At 33.5% G+C, this 17,847-nt stretch overlaps 23 non-coding genes across 23 annotated transcripts; all 23 read right to left on the bottom strand.

Annotated features, from left to right (window-relative positions):
• Nucleotides 1–43: 43 nt before the first annotated feature.
• TRNAW-CCA (transfer RNA tryptophan (anticodon CCA)) lies at nucleotides 44–115 on the bottom strand. Its single transcript has one exon. It is a non-coding gene; the product is annotated as a tRNA-Trp (tRNA).
• A 574-nt stretch (nucleotides 116–689) lies between these two features.
• Nucleotides 690–761, bottom strand: TRNAW-CCA (transfer RNA tryptophan (anticodon CCA)). Its single transcript has one exon. It is a non-coding gene; the product is annotated as a tRNA-Trp (tRNA).
• Nucleotides 762–1,326: 565 nt separating this feature from the next.
• On the bottom strand, nucleotides 1,327–1,398 carry TRNAW-CCA (transfer RNA tryptophan (anticodon CCA)). The gene has a single exon. It is a non-coding gene; the product is annotated as a tRNA-Trp (tRNA).
• A 573-nt stretch (nucleotides 1,399–1,971) lies between these two features.
• TRNAW-CCA (transfer RNA tryptophan (anticodon CCA)) lies at nucleotides 1,972–2,043 on the bottom strand. The gene has a single exon. It is a non-coding gene; the product is annotated as a tRNA-Trp (tRNA).
• Nucleotides 2,044–2,617: 574 nt separating this feature from the next.
• Nucleotides 2,618–2,689, bottom strand: TRNAW-CCA (transfer RNA tryptophan (anticodon CCA)). Its single transcript has one exon. It is a non-coding gene; the product is annotated as a tRNA-Trp (tRNA).
• Nucleotides 2,690–3,254: 565 nt separating this feature from the next.
• TRNAW-CCA (transfer RNA tryptophan (anticodon CCA)) lies at nucleotides 3,255–3,326 on the bottom strand. Its single transcript has one exon. It is a non-coding gene; the product is annotated as a tRNA-Trp (tRNA).
• Nucleotides 3,327–3,899: 573 nt separating this feature from the next.
• TRNAW-CCA (transfer RNA tryptophan (anticodon CCA)) lies at nucleotides 3,900–3,971 on the bottom strand. Its single transcript has one exon. It is a non-coding gene; the product is annotated as a tRNA-Trp (tRNA).
• Nucleotides 3,972–4,545: 574 nt separating this feature from the next.
• Nucleotides 4,546–4,617, bottom strand: TRNAW-CCA (transfer RNA tryptophan (anticodon CCA)). Its single transcript has one exon. It is a non-coding gene; the product is annotated as a tRNA-Trp (tRNA).
• Nucleotides 4,618–5,191: 574 nt separating this feature from the next.
• TRNAW-CCA (transfer RNA tryptophan (anticodon CCA)) lies at nucleotides 5,192–5,263 on the bottom strand. The gene has a single exon. It is a non-coding gene; the product is annotated as a tRNA-Trp (tRNA).
• A 573-nt stretch (nucleotides 5,264–5,836) lies between these two features.
• On the bottom strand, nucleotides 5,837–5,908 carry TRNAW-CCA (transfer RNA tryptophan (anticodon CCA)). The gene has a single exon. It is a non-coding gene; the product is annotated as a tRNA-Trp (tRNA).
• A 1,219-nt stretch (nucleotides 5,909–7,127) lies between these two features.
• On the bottom strand, nucleotides 7,128–7,199 carry TRNAW-CCA (transfer RNA tryptophan (anticodon CCA)). Its single transcript has one exon. It is a non-coding gene; the product is annotated as a tRNA-Trp (tRNA).
• Nucleotides 7,200–7,773: 574 nt separating this feature from the next.
• TRNAW-CCA (transfer RNA tryptophan (anticodon CCA)) lies at nucleotides 7,774–7,845 on the bottom strand. The gene has a single exon. It is a non-coding gene; the product is annotated as a tRNA-Trp (tRNA).
• Nucleotides 7,846–9,056: 1,211 nt separating this feature from the next.
• Nucleotides 9,057–9,128, bottom strand: TRNAW-CCA (transfer RNA tryptophan (anticodon CCA)). The gene has a single exon. It is a non-coding gene; the product is annotated as a tRNA-Trp (tRNA).
• Nucleotides 9,129–9,692: 564 nt separating this feature from the next.
• TRNAW-CCA (transfer RNA tryptophan (anticodon CCA)) lies at nucleotides 9,693–9,764 on the bottom strand. Its single transcript has one exon. It is a non-coding gene; the product is annotated as a tRNA-Trp (tRNA).
• Nucleotides 9,765–10,982: 1,218 nt separating this feature from the next.
• Nucleotides 10,983–11,054, bottom strand: TRNAW-CCA (transfer RNA tryptophan (anticodon CCA)). The gene has a single exon. It is a non-coding gene; the product is annotated as a tRNA-Trp (tRNA).
• Nucleotides 11,055–11,628: 574 nt separating this feature from the next.
• On the bottom strand, nucleotides 11,629–11,700 carry TRNAW-CCA (transfer RNA tryptophan (anticodon CCA)). Its single transcript has one exon. It is a non-coding gene; the product is annotated as a tRNA-Trp (tRNA).
• Nucleotides 11,701–12,264: 564 nt separating this feature from the next.
• TRNAW-CCA (transfer RNA tryptophan (anticodon CCA)) lies at nucleotides 12,265–12,336 on the bottom strand. Its single transcript has one exon. It is a non-coding gene; the product is annotated as a tRNA-Trp (tRNA).
• Nucleotides 12,337–12,910: 574 nt separating this feature from the next.
• Nucleotides 12,911–12,982, bottom strand: TRNAW-CCA (transfer RNA tryptophan (anticodon CCA)). Its single transcript has one exon. It is a non-coding gene; the product is annotated as a tRNA-Trp (tRNA).
• A 574-nt stretch (nucleotides 12,983–13,556) lies between these two features.
• Nucleotides 13,557–13,628, bottom strand: TRNAW-CCA (transfer RNA tryptophan (anticodon CCA)). Its single transcript has one exon. It is a non-coding gene; the product is annotated as a tRNA-Trp (tRNA).
• A 1,219-nt stretch (nucleotides 13,629–14,847) lies between these two features.
• TRNAW-CCA (transfer RNA tryptophan (anticodon CCA)) lies at nucleotides 14,848–14,919 on the bottom strand. Its single transcript has one exon. It is a non-coding gene; the product is annotated as a tRNA-Trp (tRNA).
• A 573-nt stretch (nucleotides 14,920–15,492) lies between these two features.
• TRNAW-CCA (transfer RNA tryptophan (anticodon CCA)) lies at nucleotides 15,493–15,564 on the bottom strand. The gene has a single exon. It is a non-coding gene; the product is annotated as a tRNA-Trp (tRNA).
• Nucleotides 15,565–16,775: 1,211 nt separating this feature from the next.
• Nucleotides 16,776–16,847, bottom strand: TRNAW-CCA (transfer RNA tryptophan (anticodon CCA)). Its single transcript has one exon. It is a non-coding gene; the product is annotated as a tRNA-Trp (tRNA).
• Nucleotides 16,848–17,411: 564 nt separating this feature from the next.
• On the bottom strand, nucleotides 17,412–17,483 carry TRNAW-CCA (transfer RNA tryptophan (anticodon CCA)). The gene has a single exon. It is a non-coding gene; the product is annotated as a tRNA-Trp (tRNA).
• Between the last annotated feature and the right edge of the window lie 364 nt (nucleotides 17,484–17,847).

The raw sequence follows: 17,847 nt of genomic DNA, 5'->3' as shown, positions 1-17,847 counted from the left end.
TTATGGTGTTTCATTTGGTAAATTTCATCTTCAAAATGGTAATTGACCCCGACGTGATTTGAACACGCAACCTTCTGATCTGGAGTCAGACGCGCTACCGTTGCACCACGAGGTCATTTATGAGCAATAGTTTGTTTACTGATTGCGGTGCTTTAGACGATAAATATACTTTCTGTAAAAACTGAATCAAGAATTTGGTTATTGATAAGCAAACAAGCCCACATCTTTGCTTCCATAACCAAAGAATATGACTGTTTGTCTTTTCCTTAAATGTAGTCATTATTCTTAGCAAAATAAGTAAGCTGAAAGGAAAAATTGATCACAAAAATCAAATTACTTCTAAATGTCTTACAAAATAAAGTAATTGTTGGTGTTAGCACTTATGTAAAATGTTGAAGTTGTAAGTGACCGGAATTGAAATGATGCAATATGAAACAAAACTTAATCATAAAGAAACCAAGAGTACAGAGTATGCTTCAATGTCAAGATATGGTGATGTCCAATTAACTGGGTATTTTTTGTATAAGTATTATGAGAAATGAGCAGAATGGGCATTTATTATGAAACTGTGCAGGTGATATAGTTATCCCTGTGAGCAAATATCACATTACAGAAGGTGGATGACAGACTTGGCAATTTGTTTCTTTTATGGTGTTTCATTTGGTAAATTTCATCTTCAAAATGGTAATTGACCCCGACGTGATTTGAACACGCAACCTTCTGATCTGGAGTCAGACGCGCTACCGTTGCGCCACGAGGTCATTTATGAGCAATGGTTTGTTTACTGATTGCGGTGCTTTAGACGATAAATATACTTTCTGTAAAAACTGAATCAAGAATTTGGTTATTGATAAGCAAACAAGCCCACATCTTTGCTTCCATAACCAAAGAATATGACTGTTTGTCTTTTCCTTAAATGTAGTCATTATTCTTAGCAAAATAAGTAAGCTGAAAGGAAAAATTGATCACAAAAATCAAATTACTTCTAAATGTCTTACAAAATAAAGTAATTGTTGGTGTTAGCACTTATGTAAAATGTTGAAGTTGTAAGTGACCGGAATTGAAATGATGCAATATGAAACAAAACTTAATCATAAAGAAACCAAGAGTACAGAGTATGCTTCAATGTCAAGATATGGTGATGTCCAATTAACTGGGTATTTTTTGTATAAGTATTATGAGAAATGAGTATTTATTATGAAACTGTGCAGGTGATATAGTTATACCTGTGAGCAAATATCACATTACAGAAGGTGGATGACAGACTTGGCAATTTGTTTCTTTTATGGTGTTTCATTTGGTAAATTTCATCTTCAAAATGGTAATTGACCCCGACGTGATTTGAACACGCAACCTTCTGATCTGGAGTCAGACGCGCTACCGTTGCGCCACGAGGTCATTTTTGAGCAATGGTTTGTTTACTGATTGCGGTGCTTTAGACGATAAATATACTTTCTGTAAAAACTGAATCAAGAATTTGGTTATTGATAAGCAAACAAGCCCACATCTTTGCTTCCATAACCAAAGAATATGACTGTTTGTCTTTCCTTAAATGTAGTCATTATTCTTAGCAAAATAAGTAAGCTGAAAGGAAAAATTGATCAAAAAAATCAAATTACTTCTAAATGTCTTACAAAATAAAGTAATTGTTGGTGTTAGCACTTATGTAAAATTTTGAAGTTGTAAGTGACCGGAATTGAAATGATGCAATATGAAACAAAACTTAATCATAAAGAAACCAAGAGTACAGAGAATGCTTCAATGTCAAGATATGGTGATGTCCAATTAACTGGGTATTTTTTGTATAAGTATTATGAGAAATGAGCAGAATGGGCATTTATTATGAAACTGTGCAGGTGATATAGTTATACCTGTGAGCAAATATCACATTACAGAAGGTGGATGACAGACTTGGCAATTTGTTTCTTTTATGGTGTTTCATTTGGTAAATTTCATCTTCAAAATGGTAATTGACCCCGACGTGATTTGAACACGCAACCTTCTGATCTGGAGTCAGACGCGCTACCGTTGCGCCACGAGGTAATTTATGAGCAATAGTTTGTTTACTGATTGCGGTGCTTTAGACGATAAATATACTTTCTGTAAAAACTGAATCAAGAATTTGGTTATTGATAAGCAAACAAGCCCACATCTTTGCTTCCATAACCAAAGAATATGACTGTTTGTCTTTTCCTTAAATGTAGTCATTATTCTTAGCAAAATAAGTAAGCTGAAAGGAAAAATTGATCACAAAAATCAAATTACTTCTAAATGTCTTACAAAATAAAGTAATTGTTGGTGTTAGCACTTATGTAAAATGTTGAAGTTGTAAGTGACCGGAATTGAAATGATGCAATATGAAACAAAACTTAATCATAAAGAAACCAAGAGTACAGAGTATGCTTCAATGTCAAGATATGGTGATGTCCAATTAACTGGGTATTTTTTGTATAAGTATTATGAGAAATGAGCAGAATGTGCATTTATTATGAAACTGTGCAGGTGATATAATTATCCCTGTGAGCAAATATCACATTACAGAAGGTGGATGACATACTTGGCAATTTGTTTCTTTTATGGTGTTTCATTTGGTAAATTTCATCTTCAAAATGGTAATTGACCCCGACGTGATTTGAACACGCAACCTTCTGATCTGGAGTCAGACGCGCTACCGTTGCGCCACGAGGTCATTTATGAGCAATGGTTTGTTTACTGATTGCGGTGCTTTAGACGATAAATATACTTTCTGTAAAAACTGAATCAAGAATTTGGTTATTGATAAGCAAACAAGCCCACATCTTTGCTTCCATAACCAAAGAATATGACTGTTTGTCTTTTCCTTAAATGTAGTCATTATTCTTAGCAAAATAAGTAAGCTGAAAGGAAAAATTGATCAAAAAAATCAAATTACTTCTAAATGTCTTACAAAATAAAGTAATTGTTGGTGTTACCACTTATGTAAAATTTTGAAGATGTAAGTTACCGGAATTGAAATGATGCAATATGAAACAAAACTTAATCATAAAGACACCAAGAGTACAGAGTATGCTTCAATGTCAAGATATGGTGATGTCAAATTAACTGGGTATTTTTTGTATAAGTATTATGAGAAATGAGCATTTATTATGAAACTGTGCAGGTGATATAGTTATACCTGTGAGCAAATATCACATTACAGAAGGTGGATGACAGACTTGGCAATTTGTTTCTTTTATGGTGTTTCATTTGGTAAATTTCATCTTCAAAATGGTAATTGACCCCGACGTGATTTGAACACGCAACCTTCTAATCTGGAGTCAGACGCGCTCCTGTTGCGCCACAAGGTCATTTATGAGCAATGGTTTGTTTACTGATTGCGGTGCTTTAGACGATAAATATACTTTCTGTAAAAACTGAATCAAGAATTTGGTTATTGATAAGCAAACAAGCCCACATCTTTGCTTCCATAACCAAAGAATATGACTGTTTGTCTTTCCTTAAATGTAGTCATTATTCTTAGCAAAATAAGTAAGCTGAAAGGAAAAATTGATCAAAAAAATCAAATTACTTCTAAATGTCTTACAAAATAAAGTAATTGTTGGTGTTAGCACTTATGTAAAATTTTGAAGTTGTAAGTGACCGGAATTGAAATGATGCAATATGAAACAAAACTTAATCATAAAGAAACCAAGAGTACAGAGTATGCTTCAATGTCAAGATATGGTGATGTCAAATTAACTGGGTATTTTTTGTATAAGTATTATGAGAAATGAGCAGAATGGGCATTTATTATGAAACTGTGCAGGTGATATAGTTATCCCTGTGAGCAAATATCACATTACAGAAGGTGGATGACAGACTTGGCAATTTGTTTCTTTTATGGTGTTTCATTTGGTAAATTTCATCTTCAAAATGGTAATTGACCCCGACGTGATTTGAACACGCAACCTTCTGATCTGGAGTCAGACGCGCTACCGTTGCGCCACGAGGTCATTTATGAGCAATGGTTTGTTTACTGATTGCGGTGCTTTAGACGATAAATATACTTTCTGTAAAAACTGAATCAAGAATTTGGTTATTGATAAGCAAACAAGCCCACATCTTTGCTTCCATAACCAAAGAATATGACTGTTTGTCTTTTCCTTAAATGTAGTCATTATTCTTAGCAAAATAAGTAAGCTGAAAGGAAAAATTGATCAAAAAAATCAAATTACTTCTAAATGTCTTACAAAATAAAGTAATTGTTGGTGTTAGCACTTATGTAAAATTTTGAAGTTGTAAGTGACCGGAATTGAAATGATGCAATATGAAACAAAACTTAATCATAAAGAAACCAAGAGTACAGAGAATGCTTCAATGTCAAGATATGGTGATGTCCAATTAACTGGGTATTTTTTGTATAAGTATTATGAGAAATGAGCAGAATGGGCATTTATTATGAAACTGTGCAGGTGATATAGTTATACCTGTGAGCAAATATCACATTACAGAAGGTGGATGACAGACTTGGCAATTTGTTTCTTTTATGGTGTTTCATTTGGTAAATTTCATCTTCAAAATGGTACTTGACCCCGACGTGATTTGAACACGCAACCTTCTGATCTGGAATCAGACGTGCTACCGTTGCGCCACGAGGTCATTTGTGAGCAATAGTTTGTTTACTGATTGCGGTGCTTTAGACGATAAATATACTTTCTGTAAAAACTGAATCAAGAATTTGGTTATTGATAAGCAAACAAGCCCACATCTTTGCTTCCATAACCAAAGAATATGACTGTTTGTCTTTTCCTTAAATGTAGTCATTATTCTTAGCAAAATAAGTAAGCTGAAAGGAAAAATTGATCACAAAAATCAAATTACTTCTAAATGTCTTACAAAATAAAGTAATTGTTGGTGTTAGCACTTATGTAAAATTTTGAAGTTGTAAGTGACCGGAATTGAAATGATGCAATATGAAACAAAACTTAATCATAAAGAAACCAAGAGTACAGAGTATGCTTCAATGTCAAGATATGGTGATGTCCAATTAACTGGGTATTTTTTGTATAAGTATTATGAGAAATGAGCAGAATGGGCATTTATTATGAAACTGTGCAGGTGATATAGTTATCCCTGTGAGCAAATATCACATTACAGAAGGTGGATGACAGACTTGGCAATTTGTTTCTTTTATGGTGTTTCATTTGGTAAATTTCATCTTCAAAATGGTAATTGACCCCGACGTGATTTGAACACGCAACCTTCTGATCTGGAGTCAGACGCGCTACCGTTGCGCCACGAGGTCATTTTTGAGCAATGGTTTGTTTACTGATTGCGGTGCTTTAGACGATAAATATACTTTCTGTAAAAACTGAATCAAGAATTTGGTTATTGATAAGCAAACAAGCCCACATCTTTGCTTCCATAACCAAAGAATATGACTGTTTGTCTTTCCTTAAATGTAGTCATTATTCTTAGCAAAATAAGTAAGCTGAAAGGAAAAATTGATCAAAAAAATAAAATTACTTCTAAATGTCTTACAAAATAAAGTAATTGTTGGTGTTAGCACTTATGTAAAATTTTGAAGTTGTAAGTGACCGGAATTGAAATGATGCAATATGAAACAAAACTTAATCATAAAGAAACCAAGAGTACAGAGTATGCTTCAATGTCAAGATATGGTGATGTCAAATTAACTGGGTATTTTTTGTATAAGTATTATGAGAAATGAGCAGAATGGGCATTTATTATGAAACTGTGCAGGTGATATAGTTATCCCTGTGAGCAAATATCACATTACAGAAGGTGGATGACAGACTTGGCAATTTGTTTCTTTTATGGTGTTTCATTTGGTAAATTTCATCTTCAAAATGGTAATTGACCCCGACGTGATTTGAACACGCAACCTTCTGATCTGGAGTCAGACGCGCTACCGTTGCGCCACGAGGTCATTTATGAGCAATGGTTTGTTTACTGATTGCGGTGCTTTAGACGATAAATATACTTTCTGTAAAAACTGAATCAAGAATTTGGTTATTGATAAGCAAACAAGCCCACATCTTTGCTTCCATAACCAAAGAATATGACTGTTTGTCTTTTCCTTAAATGTAGTCATTATTCTTAGCAAAATAAGTAAGCTGAAAGGAAAAATTGATCAAAAAAATCAAATTACTTCTAAATGTCTTACAAAATAAAGTAATTGTTGGTGTTAGCACTTATGTAAAATTTTGAAGTTGTAAGTGACCGGAATTGAAATGATGCAATATGAAACAAAACTTAATCATAAAGAAACCAAGAGTACAGAGTATGCTTCAATGTCAAGATATGGTGATGTCCAATTAACAGGGTATTTTTTGTATAAGTATTATGAGAAATGAGCAGAATGGGCATTTATTATGAAACAGTGCAGGTGATATAGTTATCCCTGTGAGCAAATATCACATTACAGAAGGTGGATGACAGACTTGGCAATTTGTTTCTTTTATGGTGTTTCATTTGGTAAATTTCATCTTCAAAATGGTAATTGACCCCGAAGTGATTTGAACAAGCAACCTTCTGATCTGGAGTCAGACGCGCTACCGTTGCGCCACGAGGTCATTTATGAGCAATGGTTTGTTTACTGATTGCGGTTCTTTAGACGATAAATATACTTTCTGTAAAAACTGAATCAAGAATTTGGTTATTGATAAGCAAACAAGCCCACATCTTTGCTTCCATAACCAAAGAATATGACTGTTTGTCTTTCCTTAAATGTAGTCATTATTCTTAGCAAAATAAGTAAGCTGAAAGGAAAAATTTATCAAAAAAATCAAATTACTTCTAAATGTCTTACAAAATAAAGTAATTGTTGGTGTTAGCACTTATGTAAAATTTTGAAGTTGTAAGTGACCGGAATTGAAATGATGCAATATGAAACAAAACTTAATCATAAAGAAACCAAGAGTGCAGAGTATGCTTCAATGTCAAGATATGGTGATGTCCAATTAACTGGGTATTTTTTGTATAAGTATTATGAGAAATGAGCAGAATGGGCATTTATTATGAAACTGTGCAGGTGATATAGTTATACCTGTGAGCAAATATCACATTACAGAAGGTGGATGACAGACTTGGCAATTTGTTTCTTTTATGGTGTTTCATTTGGTAAATTTCATCTTCAAAATGGTAATTGACCCCGACGTGATTTGAACACGCAACCTTCTGATCTGGAGTCAGACGCGCTACCGTTGCGCCACGAGGTCATTTTTGAGCAATAGTTTGTTTACTGATTGCGGTGCTTTAGACGATAAATATACTTTCTGTAAAAACTGAATCAAGAATTTGGTTATTGATAAGCAAACAAGCCCACATCTTTGCTTCCATAACCAAAGAATATGACTGTTTGTCTTTTCCTTAAATGTAGTCATTATTCTTAGCAAAATAAGTAAGCTGAAAGGAAAAATTGATCAAAAAAATCAAATTACTTCTAAATGTCTTACAAAATAAAGTAATTGTTGGTGTTAGCACTTATGTAAAATTTTGAAGTTGTAAGTGACCGGAATTGAAATGATGCAATATGAAACAAAACTTAATCATAAAGAAACCAAGAGTACAGAGAATGCTTCAATGTCAAGATATGGTGATGTCCAATTAACTGGGTATTTTTTGTATAAGTATTATGAGAAATGAGCAGAATGGGCATTTATTATGAAACTGTGCAGGTGATATAGTTATACCTGTGAGCAAATATCACATTACAGAAGGTGGATGACAGACTTGGCAATTTGTTTCTTTTATGGTGTTTCATTTGGTAAATTTCATCTTCAAAATGGTAATTGACCCCGACGTGATTTGAACACGCAATCTTCTGATCTGGAGTCAGACGCGCTACCGTTGCGCCACGAGGTCATTTATGAGCAATAGTTTGTTTACTGATTGCGGTGCTTTAGACGATAAATATACTTTCTGTAAAAACTGAATCAAGAATTTGGTTATTGATAAGCAAACAAGCCCACATCTTTGCTTCCATAACCAAAGAATATGACTGTTTGTCTTTTCCTTAAATGTAGTCATTATTCTTAGCAAAATAAGTAAGCTGAAAGGAAAAATTGATCACAAAAATCAAATTACTTCTAAATGTCTTACAAAATAAAGTAATTGTTGGTGTTAGCACTTATGTAAAATTTTGAAGTTGTAAGTGACCGGAATTGAAATGATGCAATATGAAACAAAACTTAATCATAAAGAAACCAAGAGTACAGAGTATGCTTCAATGTCAAGATATGGTGATGTCCAATTAACTGGGTATTTTTTGAATAAGTATTATGAGAAATGAGCATTTATTATGAAACTGTGCAGGTGATATAGTTATACCTGTGAGCAAATATCACATTACAGAAGGTGGATGACAGACTTGGCAATTTGTTTCTTTTATGGTGTTTCATTTGGTAAATTTCATCTTCAAAATGGTAATTGACCCCGACGTGATTTGAACACGCAACCTTCTGATCTGAAGTCAGACGCACTACCGTTGCGCCACGAGGTCATTTATGAGCAATGGTTTGTTTACTGATTGCGGTGCTTTAGACGATAAATATACTTTCTGTAAAAACTGAATCAAGAATTTGGTTATTGATAAGCAAACAAGCCCACATCTTTGCTTCCATAACCAAAGAATATGACTGTTTGTCTTTTCCTTAAATGTAGTCATTATTCTTAGCAAAATAAGTAAGCTGAAAGGAAAAATTGATCACAAAAATCAAATTACTTCTAAATGTCTTACAAAATAAAGTAATTGTTGGTGTTAGCACTTATGTAAAATTTTGAAGTTGTAAGTGACCGGAATTGAAATGATGCAATATGAAACAAAACTTAATCATAAAGAAACCAAGAGTACAGAGTATGCTTCAATGTCAAGATATGGTGATGTCCAATTAACTGGGTATTTTTTGTATAAGTATTATGAGAAATGAGCAGAATGGGCATTTATTATGAAACTGTGCAGGTGATATAGTTATCCCTGTGAGCAAATATCACATTACAGAAGGTGGATGACAGACTTGGCAATTTGTTTCTTTTATGGTGTTTCATTTGGTAAATTTCATCTTCAAAATGGTAATTGACCCCGATGTGATTTGAACACGCAACCTTCTGATCTGGAGTCAGACGCGCTACCGTTGCGCCACGAGGTCATTTATGAGCAATGGTTTGTTTACTGATTGCGGTGCTTTAGACGATAAATATACTTTCTGTAAAAACTGAATCAAGAATTTGGTTATTGATAAGCAAACAAGCCCACATCTTTGCTTCCATAACCAAAGAATATGACTGTTTGTCTTTCCTTAAATGTAGTCATTATTCTTAGCAAAATAAGTAAGCTGAAAGGAAAAATTGATCAAAAAAATAAAATTACTTCTAAATGTCTTACAAAATAAAGTAATTGTTGGTGTTAGCACTTATGTAAAATTTTGAAGTTGTAAGTGACCGGAATTGAAATGATGCAATATGAAACAAAACTTAATCATAAAGACACCAAGAGTACAGAGTATGCTTCAATGTCAAGATATGGTGATGTCCAATTAACTGGGTATTTTTTGTATAAGTATTATGAGAAATGAGCATTTATTATGAAACTGTGCAGGTGATATAGTTATACCTGTGAGCAAATATCACATTACAGAAGGTGGATGACAGACTTGGCAATTTGTTTCTTTTATGGTGTTTCATTTGGTAAATTTCATCTTCAAAATGGTAATTGACCCCGACGTGATTTGAACACGCAACCTTCTGATCTGGAGTCAGACGCGCTACCGTTGCGCCACGAGGTCATTTTTGAGCAATGGTTTGTTTACTGATTGCGGTGCTTTAGACGATAAATATACTTTCTGTAAAAACTGAATCAAGAATTTGGTTATTGATAAGCAAACAAGCCCACATCTTTGCTTCCATAACCAAAGAATATGACTGTTTGTCTTTCCTTAAATGTAGTCATTATTCTTAGCAAAATAAGTAAGCTGAAAGGAAAAATTGATCAAAAAAATCAAATTACTTCTAAATGTCTTACAAAATAAAGTAATTGTTGGTGTTAACACTTATGTAAAATTTTGAAGATGTAAGTTACCGGAATTGAAATGATGCAATATGAAACAAAACTTAATCATAAAGACACCAAGAGTACAGAGTATGCTTCAATGTCAAGATATGGTGATGTCAAATTAACTGGGTATTTTTTGTATAAGTATTATGAGAAATGAGCAGAATGGGCATTTATTATGAAACTGTGCAGGTGATATAGTTATCCCTGTGAGCAAATATCACATTACAGAAGGTGGATGACAGACTTGGCAATTTGTTTCTTTTATGGTGTTTCATTTGGTAAATTTCATCTTCAAAATGGTAATTCACCCCGACGTGATTTGAACACGCAACCTTCTGATCTGGAGTCAGACGCGCTACTGTTGCGCCACAAGGTCATTTATGAGCAATGGTTTGTTTACTGATTGCGGTGCTTTAGACGATAAATATACTTTCTGTAAAAACTGAATCAAGAATTTGGTTATTGATAAGCAAACAAGCCCACATCTTTGCTTCCATAACCAAAGAATATGACTGTTTGTCTTTCCTTAAATGTAGTCATTATTCTTAGCAAAATAAGTAAGCTGAAAGGAAAAATTGATCAAAAAAATAAAATTACTTCTAAATGTCTTACAAAATAAAGTAATTGTTGGTGTTAGCACTTATGTAAAATTTTGAAGTTGTAAGTGACCGGAATTGAAATGATGCAATATGAAACAAAACTTAATCATAAAGAAACCAAGAGTACAGAGTATGCTTCAATGTCAAGATATGGTGATGTCAAATTAACTGGGTATTTTTTGTATAAGTATTATGAGAAATGAGCAGAATGGGCATTTATTATGAAACTGTGCAGGTGATATAGTTATCCCTGTGAGCAAATATCACATTACAGAAGGTGGATGACAGACTTGGCAATTTGTTTCTTTTATGGTGTTTCATTTGGTAAATTTCATCTTCAAAATGGTAATTGACCCCGACGTGATTTGAACACGCAACCTTCTGATCTGGAGTCAGACGCGCTACCGTTGCGCCACGAGGTCATTTATGAGCAATGGTTTGTTTACTGATTGCGGTGCTTTAGACGATAAATATACTTTCTGTAAAAACTGAATCAAGAATTTGGTTATTGATAAGCAAACAAGCCCACATCTTTGCTTCCATAACCAAAGAATATGACTGTTTGTCTTTTCCTTAAATGTAGTCATTATTCTTAGCAAAATAAGTAAGCTGAAAGGAAAAATTGATCAAAAAAATCAAATTACTTCTAAATGTCTTACAAAATAAAGTAATTGTTGGTGTTAGCACTTATGTAAAATTTTGAAGTTGTAAGTGACCGGAATTGAAATGATGCAATATGAAACAAAACTTAATCATAAAGAAACCAAGAGTACAGAGTATGCTTCAATGTCAAGATATGGTGATGTCCAATTAACAGGGTATTTTTTGTATAAGTATTATGAGAAATGAGCAGAATGGGCATTTATTATGAAACAGTGCAGGTGATATAGTTATCCCTGTGAGCAAATATCACATTACAGAAGGTGGATGACAGACTTGGCAATTTGTTTCTTTTATGGTGTTTCATTTGGTAAATTTCATCTTCAAAATGGTAATTGACCCCGAAGTGATTTGAACACGCAACCTTCTGATCTGGAGTCAGACGCGCTACCATTGCGCCACGAGGTCATTTATGAGCAATGGTTTGTTTACTGATTGCGGTGCTTTAGATGATAAATATACTTTCTGTAAAAACTGAATCAAGAATTTGGTTATTGATAAGCAAACAAGCCCACATCTTTGCTTCCATAACCAAAGAATATGACTGTTTGTCTTTCCTTAAATGTAGTCATTATTCTTAGCAAAATAAGTAAGCTGAAAGGAAAAATTGATCAAAAAAATAAAATTACTTCTAAATGTCTTACAAAATAAAGTAATTGTTGGTGTTAGCACTTATGTAAAATTTTGAAGTTGTAAGTGACCGGAATTGAAATGATGCAATATGAAACAAAACTTAATCATAAAGAAACCAAGAGTACAGAGTATGCTTCAATGTCAAGATATGGTGATGTCCAATTAGCTGGGTATTTTTTGTATAAGTATTATGAGAAATGAGCATTTATTATGAAACTGTGCAGGTGATATAGTTATCCCTGTGAGCAAATATCACATTACAGAAGGTGGATGACAGACTTGGCAATTTGTTTCTTTTATGGTGTTTCATTTGGTAAATTTCATCTTCAAAATGGTAATTGACCCCGACGTGATTTGAACACGCAACCTTCTGATCTGGAGTCAGACGCGCTACCGTTGCGCCACGAGGTCATTTATGAGCAATGGTTTGTTTACTGATTGCGGTGCTTTAGACGATAAATATACTTTCTGTAAAAACTGAATCAAGAATTTGGTTATTGATAAGCAAACAAGCCCACATCTTTGCTTCCATAACCAAAGAATATGACTGTTTGTCTTTTCCTTAAATGTAGTCATTATTCTTAGCAAAATAAGTAAGCTGAAAGGAAAAATTGATCAAAAAAATCAAATTACTTCTAAATGTCTTACAAAATAAAGTAATTGTTGGTGTTAGCACTTATGTAAAATTTTGAAGTTGTAAGTGACCGGAATTGAAATGATGCAATATGAAACAAAACTTAATCATAAAGAAACCAAGAGTACAGAGAATGCTTCAATGTCAAGATATGGTGATGTCCAATTAACTGGGTATTTTTTGTATAAGTATTATGAGAAATGAGCAGAATGGGCATTTATTATGAAACTGTGCAGGTGATATAGTTATACCTGTGAGCAAATATCACATTACAGAAGGTGGATGACAGACTTGGCAATTTGTTTCTTTTATGGTGTTTCATTTGGTAAATTTCATCTTCAAAATGGTACTTGACCCCGACGTGATTTGAACACGCAACCTTCTGATCTGGAATCAGACGTGCTACCGTTGCGCCACGAGGTCATTTGTGAGCAATAGTTTGTTTACTGATTGCGGTGCTTTAGACGATAAATATACTTTCTGTAAAAACTGAATCAAGAATTTGGTTATTGATAAGCAAACAAGCCCACATCTTTGCTTCCATAACCAAAGAATATGACTGTTTGTCTTTTCCTTAAATGTAGTCATTATTCTTAGCAAAATAAGTAAGCTGAAAGGAAAAATTGATCACAAAAATCAAATTACTTCTAAATGTCTTACAAAATAAAGTAATTGTTGGTGTTAGCACTTATGTAAAATTTTGAAGTTGTAAGTGACCGGAATTGAAATGATGCAATATGAAACAAAACTTAATCATAAAGAAACCAAGAGTACAGAGTATGCTTCAATGTCAAGATATGGTGATGTCCAATTAACTGGGTATTTTTTGTATAAGTATTATGAGAAATGAGCAGAATGGGCATTTATTATGAAACTGTGCAGGTGATATAGTTATCCCTGTGAGCAAATATCACATTACAGAAGGTGGATGACAGACTTGGCAATTTGTTTCTTTTATGGTGTTTCATTTGGTAAATTTCATCTTCAAAATGGTAATTGACCCCGACGTGATTTGAACACGCAACCTTCTGATCTGGAGTCAGACGCGCTACCGTTGCGCCACGAGGTCATTTATGAGCAATGGTTTGTTTACTGATTGCGGTGCTTTAGACGATAAATATACTTTCTGTAAAAACTGAATCAAGAATTTGGTTATTGATAAGCAAACAAGCCCACATCTTTGCTTCCATAACCAAAGAATATGACTGTTTGTCTTTTCCTTAAATGTAGTCATTATTCTTAGCAAAATAAGTAAGCTGAAAGGAAAAATTGATCAAAAAAATCAAATTACTTCTAAATGTCTTACAAAATAAAGTAATTGTTGGTGTTAGCACTTATGTAAAATTTTGAAGTTGTAAGTGACCGGAATTGAAATGATGCAATATGAAACAAAACTTAATCATAAAGAAACCAAGAGTACAGAGTATGCTTCAATGTCAAGATATGGTGATGTCCAATTAACAGGGTATTTTTTGTATAAGTATTATGAGAAATGAGCAGAATGGGCATTTATTATGAAACAGTGCAGGTGATATAGTTATCCCTGTGAGCAAATATCACATTACAGAAGGTGGATGACAGACTTGGCAATTTGTTTCTTTTATGGTGTTTCATTTGGTAAATTTCATCTTCAAAATGGTAATTGACCCCGAAGTGATTTGAACAAGCAACCTTCTGATCTGGAGTCAGACGCGCTACCGTTGCGCCACGAGGTCATTTAGGAGCAATGGTTTGTTTACTGATTGCGGTTCTTTAGACGATAAATATACTTTCTGTAAAAACTGAATCAAGAATTTGGTTATTGATAAGCAAACAAGCCCACATCTTTGCTTCCATAACCAAAGAATATGACTGTTTGTCTTTCCTTAAATGTAGTCATTATTCTTAGCAAAATAAGTAAGCTGAAAGGAAAAATTTATCAAAAAAATCAAATTACTTCTAAATGTCTTACAAAATAAAGTAATTGTTGGTGTTAGCACTTATGTAAAATTTTGAAGTTGTAAGTGACCGGAATTGAAATGATGCAATATGAAACAAAACTTAATCATAAAGAAACCAAGAGTGCAGAGTATGCTTCAATGTCAAGATATGGTGATGTCCAATTAACTGGGTATTTTTTGTATAAGTATTATGAGAAATGAGCAGAATGGGCATTTATTATGAAACTGTGCAGGTGATATAGTTATACCTGTGAGCAAATATCACATTACAGAAGGTGGATGACAGACTTGGCAATTTGTTTCTTTTATGGTGTTTCATTTGGTAAATTTCATCTTCAAAATGGTAATTGACCCCGACGTGATTTGAACACGCAACCTTCTGATCTGGAGTCAGACGCGCTACCGTTGCGCCACGAGGTCATTTTTGAGCAATGGTTTGTTTACTGATTGCGGTGCTTTAGACGATAAATATACTTTTTGTAAAAACTGAATCAAGAATTTGGTTATTGATAAGCAAACAAGCCCACATCTTTGCTTCCATAACCAAAGAATATGACTGTTTGTCTTTCCTTAAATGTAGTCATTATTCTTAGCAAAATAAGCAAGCTGAAAGGAAAAATTGATCAAAAAAATCAAATTACTTCTAAATGTCTTACAAAATAAAGTAATTGTTGGTGTTAGCACTTATGTAAAATTTTGAAGTTGTAAGTGACCGGAATTGAAATGATGCAATATGAAACAAAACTTAATCATAAAGAAACCAAGAGTACAGAGAATGCTTCAATGTCAAGATATGGTGATGTCCAATTAACTGGGTATTTTTTGTATAAGTATTATGAGAAATGAGCAGAATGGGCATTTATTATGAAACTGTGCAGGTGATATAGTTATACCTGTGAGCAAATATCACATTACAGAAGGTGGATGACAGACTTGGCAATTTGTTTCTTTTATGGTGTTTCATTTGGTAAATTTCATCTTCAAAATGGTAATTGACCCCGACGTGATTTGAACACGCAATCTTCTGATCTGGAGTCAGACGCGCTACCGTTGCGCCACGAGGTCATTTATGAGCAATAGTTTGTTTACTGATTGCGGTGCTTTAGACGATAAATATACTTTCTGTAAAAACTGAATCAAGAATTTGGTTATTGATAAGCAAACAAGCCCACATCTTTGCTTCCATAACCAAAGAATATGACTGTTTGTCTTTTCCTTAAATGTAGTCATTATTCTTAGCAAAATAAGTAAGCTGAAAGGAAAAATTGATCACAAAAATCAAATTACTTCTAAATGTCTTACAAAATAAAGTAATTGTTGGTGTTAGCACTTATGTAAAATTTTGAAGTTGTAAGTGACCGGAATTGAAATGATGCAATATGAAACAAAACTTAATCATAAAGAAACCAAGAGTACAGAGTATGCTTCAATGTCAAGATATGGTGATGTCCAATTAACTGGGTATTTTTTGAATAAGTATTATGAGAAATGAGCATTTATTATGAAACTGTGCAGGTGATATAGTTATACCTGTGAGCAAATATCACATTACAGAAGGTGGATGACAGACTTGGCAATTTGTTTCTTTTATGGTGTTTCATTTGGTAAATTTCATCTTCAAAATGGTAATTGACCCCGACGTGATTTGAACACGCAACCTTCTGATCTGAAGTCAGACGCACTACCGTTGCGCCACGAGGTCATTTATGAGCAATGGTTTGTTTACTGATTGCGGTGCTTTAGACGATAAATATACTTTCTGTAAAAACTGAATCAAGAATTTGGTTATTGATAAGCAAACAAGCCCACATCTTTGCTTCCATAACCAAAGAATATGACTGTTTGTCTTTTCCTTAAATGTAGTCATTATTCTTAGCAAAATAAGTAAGCTGAAAGGAAAAATTGATCACAAAAATCAAATTACTTCTAAATGTCTTACAAAATAAAGTAATTGTTGGTGTTAGCACTTATGTAAAATTTTGAAGTTGTAAGTGACCGGAATTGAAATGATGCAATATGAAACAAAACTTAATCATAAAGAAACCAAGAGTACAGAGTATGCTTCAATGTCAAGATATGGTGATGTCCAATTAACTGGGTATTTTTTGTATAAGTATTATGAGAAATGAGCAGAATGGGCATTTATTATGAAACTGTGCAGGTGATATAGTTATCCCTGTGAGCAAATATCACATTACAGAAGGTGGATGACAGACTTGGCAATTTGTTTCTTTTATGGTGTTTCATTTGGTAAATTTCATCTTCAAAATGGTAATTGACCCCGACGTGATTTGAACACGCAACCTTCTGATCTGGAGTCAGACGCGCTACCGTTGCGCCACGAGGTCATTTATGAGCAATGGTTTGTTTACTGATTGCGGTGCTTTAGACGATAAATATACTTTCTGTAAAAACTGAATCAAGAATTTGGTTATTGATAAGCAAACAAGCCCACATCTTTGCTTCCATAACCAAAGAATATGACTGTTTGTCTTTCCTTAAATGTAGTCATTATTCTTAGCAAAATAAGTAAGCTGAAAGGAAAAATTGATCAAAAAAATCAAATTACTTCTAAATGTCTTACAAAATAAAGTAATTGTTGGTGTTAGCACTTATGTAAAATTTTGAAGTTGTAAGTGACCGGAATTGAAATGATGCAATATGAAACAAAACTTAATCATAAAGACACCAAGAGTACAGAGTATGCTTCAATGTCAAGATATGGTGATGTCCAATTAACTGGGTATTTTTTGTATAAGTATTATGAGAAATGAGCATTTATTATGAAACTGTGCAGGTGATATAGTTATACCTGTGAGCAAATATCACATTACAGAAGGTGGATGACAGACTTGGCAATTTGTTTCTTTTATGGTGTTTCATTTGGTAAATTTCATCTTCAAAATGGTAATTGACCCCGACGTGATTTGAACACGCAACCTTCTGATCTGGAGTCAGACGCGCTACCGTTGCGCCACGAGGTCATTTTTGAGCAATGGTTTGTTTACTGATTGCGGTGCTTTAGACGATAAATATACTTTCTGTAAAAACTGAATCAAGAATTTGGTTATTGATAAGCAAACAAGCCCACATCTTTGCTTCCATAACCAAAGAATATGACTGTTTGTCTTTCCTTAAATGTAGTCATTATTCTTAGCAAAATAAGTAAGCTGAAAGGAAAAATTGATCAAAAAAATCAAATTACTTCTAAATGTCTTACAAAATAAAGTAATTGTTGGTGTTAACACTTATGTAAAATTTTGAAGATGTAAGTTACCGGAATTGAAATGATGCAATATGAAACAAAACTTAATCATAAAGACACCAAGAGTACAGAGTATGCTTCAA

This window comes from Pseudophryne corroboree, chromosome 6 (genome assembly GCF_028390025.1).
Source record: "Pseudophryne corroboree isolate aPseCor3 chromosome 6, aPseCor3.hap2, whole genome shotgun sequence".
NCBI classification, from domain to species: domain Eukaryota; kingdom Metazoa; phylum Chordata; class Amphibia; order Anura; family Myobatrachidae; genus Pseudophryne; species Pseudophryne corroboree.
The sequence above is the reverse complement of the archived record's forward strand: the minus strand, read 5'-3'. Positions and strand labels throughout refer to the sequence as shown.